The sequence below is a fragment of the Oratosquilla oratoria genome, chromosome 16 (assembly GCF_046742065.1).
Source record: "Oratosquilla oratoria isolate Oo_2021 chromosome 16, ASM4674206v1, whole genome shotgun sequence".
NCBI lineage: Eukaryota > Metazoa > Arthropoda > Malacostraca > Stomatopoda > Squillidae > Oratosquilla > Oratosquilla oratoria.
The window spans coordinates 62,854,341-62,859,340 of NC_134792.1; positions in this window are offsets into that span (position 1 = coordinate 62,854,341).

The window sequence follows — 5,000 nt, forward strand, 5'->3', positions numbered from 1 at the left end:
TGTTCAAACTGATGACCCTCAGTTTCCACACACAATGTTCCGAAACGTTTCGAAGAGTGAGTACATTTTTGGAATAGTCTGTGTTTGTAAGCAAGAGAACCGTTTGTTTGCTGTTCTCTGATGCTCTTGGAAAATAAATTGAACTCTTGATCATGTTGACGAATTTGTGTCCCCAGTTGTGCAAGAGAGAGAGAAAGAGAAAAAGAGAGAGAGAGAAAGAGAGTGAGTAAGTGATATGGGTACAAAAAGAAAAAGAAAAAGAAAACAGAAGAACACAGGGCACAACACAGAAACCTAGAAAAACAAACTAAGCAAAAAAAAAAAAAAAAAGTGAGCAAAGACAATGCAAGAAAACAAAGCAAAACTAGGGCAAATACGAGGACGAACAATGAGGTACAAACACGTAATTGATATCAGAAACAAACAAGAGATCATAATACATCACAAGAAGAAAGGAATCTATTTTTGATTTGAAAACTAATTGATGATTCAAATGATAATGGCGATGTTGACGACGACGTTGACGACGACGACTAGGATGATGATGACTGGTTCATGGCAGAATTTATTGATAACTAGTGCTTCAAATGGCGGTATTTGAAGGTCTGTTCTTGATAACTAAGGTTTCTAGGAGTTATGGTAGTGGTTGTCTTTGGTAATTAAATGGTTTAGTGGTAGTTAACTAACTAGGGTTGTGTTATTGTGAGATTGTGAGGCTAACGCCAAGGGTTTATTGTCGTCGTCATCATCATCATCATCATCATCATCATCATCATCATCATCATCATCATCATCATCATCATCATCATCATCATCATCATCATCATCATCATCATCATCACCGCCACCATTACCATCATCATCATCATCATCACCACCATCATCATCATCATCATCATCATCATCATCATCATCATCATCATCATCATCATCATCATCATCATCATCATCATCATCATCACCATCACCATCACCATCACCACCACCACCACCACACCTCCACCTCCTGGCGGTAAATGTCACTTGCCCACTTGCCCTGCTTATTTGTATTATATGACAAAAGTGATTTTTTTTTTGCCATGGTTATTTCTTTATTCATTTGTTCATATTCAATTTTATTTTTATTATTTATATGTTTAGTTTATCTTATCTTATTGTGTTGTGCTTTATTTCATCTTATTTATTTTATTCTAAGTAATTTTATTTAATTTTATGTAATTCATCTATGGCTGTAAGAGTATCGATAATGCTTGGGAACTTTAATGGTTTCAGTCTGGTGGTCAGCTGGCGAATTTTAATTAACTGTTTATTAATTAGATTATTATTATTATTTTTTTTTATTAGTCTTTGTGGTGTGACATTATGCGTCATGAAGTACACACAACCATTAACCCATTCAACTCATGCCAGCCGCTTGTTGTGTAGATACGAAAAACCGGATATTTTCCATGTTGTCCATGCTACCCTTTGCTATAAACCAATACATACTGAAAATGAGATTTATTCTTCTGTGAGAGCTCAAAGTATACACTTTCTTCAGTTTTTTATAAAATATGATAAAAAAAAATGTACTTTATAAAACACCTATAAATATGTATTGTTTTTTCCTCTGTAGTCATGAGAGACACTGAAATGCCTTTATATTCTTCATGCTAGCCCTTGCTATAAACAATTAGATTCTAGATTTTTTTTTTTAGATTTCAAAGTATGTTTTTTTTTTCATCATGTCATCTGAGGTTAAAGGGTTAACATTAAATACAATAATACCAAAATTTATATAAAAATACAAAACTCACAAAAAAAAGAAAAAAGAAAATGCAATACAATACACGAAATAAAAGTAGGGAATGACAGCTATTCGTTTAACAAATGAAACTTGAGAATCATGACAAGGGCTTGTATATTATCATCTATCTGTGATTGTGACGAATAGCCGAGAAGCTGAATTGATGTCTGATGACTATGTAGGCGGTGGTAATGATGTTAGTGGTGATAGATCGCTTCTAACTCTGGTCCGTACTCCCACTCTCATAAGAATTGAGGATACTCCAAGGGACCATAAGGCTTGTACTAGGTAGTTCCATGTCTCTTACGTCTGTTATCCTTATCCATAAAGGTATCTCGTTTTCTCTTAAAATAGCTTCTTGTTTCAGCGCTCTGCAATTGGTTACTAAGTCTATACTGTTAGTTAACCACTCTTTTAGTAAACAAATTATTATCTATTTCCTTCTTAAACCTAAATTTGTCCAATCTGTATACATTACTACGAATCCTGTCTTGCTGTCTTAATATGATGACCTTGCCTGTGTCACCCTTGTTAAAGTTCTTGACCCATTTGAATACCTTTATTAGGTCACCTCGCATTCTTCGTCTTTTTAGAGATTCTAAGTTAAGGTGCCTAGGATTCATTTTTTATTTCTATGCTGGCTGCCGTGGGTGATAAGCATAATGTGAATCATGCTGAATACGTGAATACTCATGCTGTATGCTTACGACGTTGAAGGAGCCTGCGACACACATAATTACAATTTATTGACAATGAATAATTATGTCTTCAATACTTCTTTCATTGACAAACCAACTCCAAAGTGCTTTTAGTACCAACAAAGAAACTTTTTAGGGACCTTTTCTAGGATGTTTGGTAAGAGCCTAACCTTTTCCAGACACAGCAAGAATAGGTCAATTGAATGTCAACATTGTCAATAAATATTTATTGTCAATAAATATTTATTGAGTTTTTACTTCCCGCGAGGAACCGCAGACTCGAAGTGACGAGTTTGAAGAGCGGAAGATGAGAAGGAGGAGGAGGAAGAGAGGAGGAGGAGGCGGAGGAGGAGGAGGAGGAGGAAGAGGAGGAGGGGAGGAGGAGGAGGAGGAAGAGGAGGAGGAGGACCGAACTACGTCGGCGCGGCGCAGCTTGTAACTCTTCCCTCTCTCCTTCCTTCCCTTCCTCCTTCCCTCCCTTTCTTCTCTCCTTCCCTCCTTCCCTCTCTCCATCCTTCCTTCTCTCCTTCCTTCTCTCCCTTTCTTCTCTCCTCCCCTCCTTCCCTCTCTCCATCCTTCCTTCTCTCCCTCCTTCCCTCCCTTCCTCCCTTTTTCCCCTTCACTCCCTTCACTTCCTCCTTACATTCCTCCTTTCCTTCCCTCCCTTCCATCATCCCTCCTTCCCGCCCTCCTTCTCTCACTTCCTCCCTTCATCCCTCCCTCCCTTCATCTCTCCCTCCCTTCATCTCTCCCTCCCTTCCTTCTCTCCCTCCTTCCCTCCCTACTTCCTTCCCTCCTTCCCTTCCTCCCTTCCCTCCTTCCTTTCCCTCCCTCCTTCCTTTCCCTCCCTCCTTCCTTTCCTTCCTTTTTCCCCTTCTCCCTTCCTTTCTCCCTTCCTTCCTCCTTCGCTTCTTTCCTCCTTTCCTTCCTCTCTCTTTCCTCCCTCCTTCCCTCCCTCCTTCCCTTCCTCCTTCGCTTCTTTCCTCCTTTCCTTCCTCCCTCCTTCCCTCCCTTCTTCCCTTTCTCCTTCTCTTTATCCCTCCATTCCTCCATCCATTTCTCCTTCCATTCTCCCCTTCCTCCCTTCCTTCCTCCTTTTCCTTCCTCCCTCCCTCCCTCCCTCCCTCCCTCCCTCCATTCCTCCCTTCCCTCCCTCCCTTCTTCCCTCCCTCCCTCCTTTCTTCCCTCCCTCCCTCCCTCCCTCCCTCCCTTCTTCCCTCCCTCCCTCCCTTCCTCCCTCCCTCCCTCCCTCCCTCCCTTCCTCCCTCCCTCCTTTCTTCCCTCCCTCCCTTCCCTCCTTCCCTTCTTCCCTCCCTCCCCCGTCTTCGCTTCTTCCCTCCCTCCCTCCTTCCTTCCCTCCCTCCCCCTTCTTTGTTCCCTCCCTCATTCCCTCCCCTCCTCCCTCCCTTCCTCCCTTCATCCCTTCCTCCCTCTCTCCCTCCCTTCCTCCCTCCCTTCCTCCCTCCCTCCCATCCTCCCTTCCTCCCTTCCTCCCTCCCTCCCTCCCTCCCTCCCTCCCTCCCTCCCTCCCCTCCTTCCCTTCCTCCCTCCCTTCCTCCCTCCCTCCTTGGCCTCGGGGTGTGGGGGGCAGACGGCAGACGCTCCGTCGGACAGGCAGACAGACATACTGTACCTCCACTTCGCAAATCACTCGACGACCCTCGTACCCCATCCCTTTACCCCCCCCTCTCTCTCTCTCTCTCTCTCTCTCTCTCTCTCTCTCTCTCTCTCTCTCTCTCTCTCTCTCTCTCTCTCTCTCTCTCTCTCTCTCTCTCTCTCTCTCTCTCTCTCTCTCTCTCTCTCTCTCTCTCTTTCTCTCTCTCTCTCTTCCTCTCTCTTCGACGTCATTTGTTTACTCTCTCTCTCTTGCCAGGTCTCTTTTGTGTACCCTCCACATTTCCTCCACATCCACCCCCTCCTCCACTCACCCCACTTCTCCCTCCCCTTCCTCACACTCCGTCTTCACTCTCCCTTCTTATCATATCTCTCTCTCTCTCTCTCTCTCTCTCTCTCTCTCTCTCTCTCTCTCTCTCTCTCTCTCTCTCTCTCTCTCTCTCTCTCTCTCTCTCTCTCTCTCTCTCTCTCTCTCTCTCTCCCTCCCTCCCTCCCTCCGCCGCTCTTCTCTCGTATGATCCCGTACCACTCTCATCCAGTGCCCCCACCCCTCTCGCCCGCTCTCTTTACACACTTCTCTCTCTCTCTCTCTCTCTCTCTCTCTCTCTCTCTCTCTCTCTCTCTCTCTCTCTCTCTCTCTCTCTCTCTCTCTCTCTCTCTCTCTCTCTCTCTTTCTTTCTCACTTCTCGTTCATCATCTTTCTTGCCCCCTACCACCTCCTCCTCCTCCTCTTCCTCCCCCTCCTCCTCTTCCTCTTCCCTCACCGGGGGGCCGGCATTTCCCGCCATATTCCCTCCTTGTTGGTTTCATATTTTTCCTTCACCAGACTCACCTTCAACATCCTGACCTTTCTTCCGTCCTCCTCATTTCCCTCTCACCTCCTCCCTCCCTCACTCCCATAC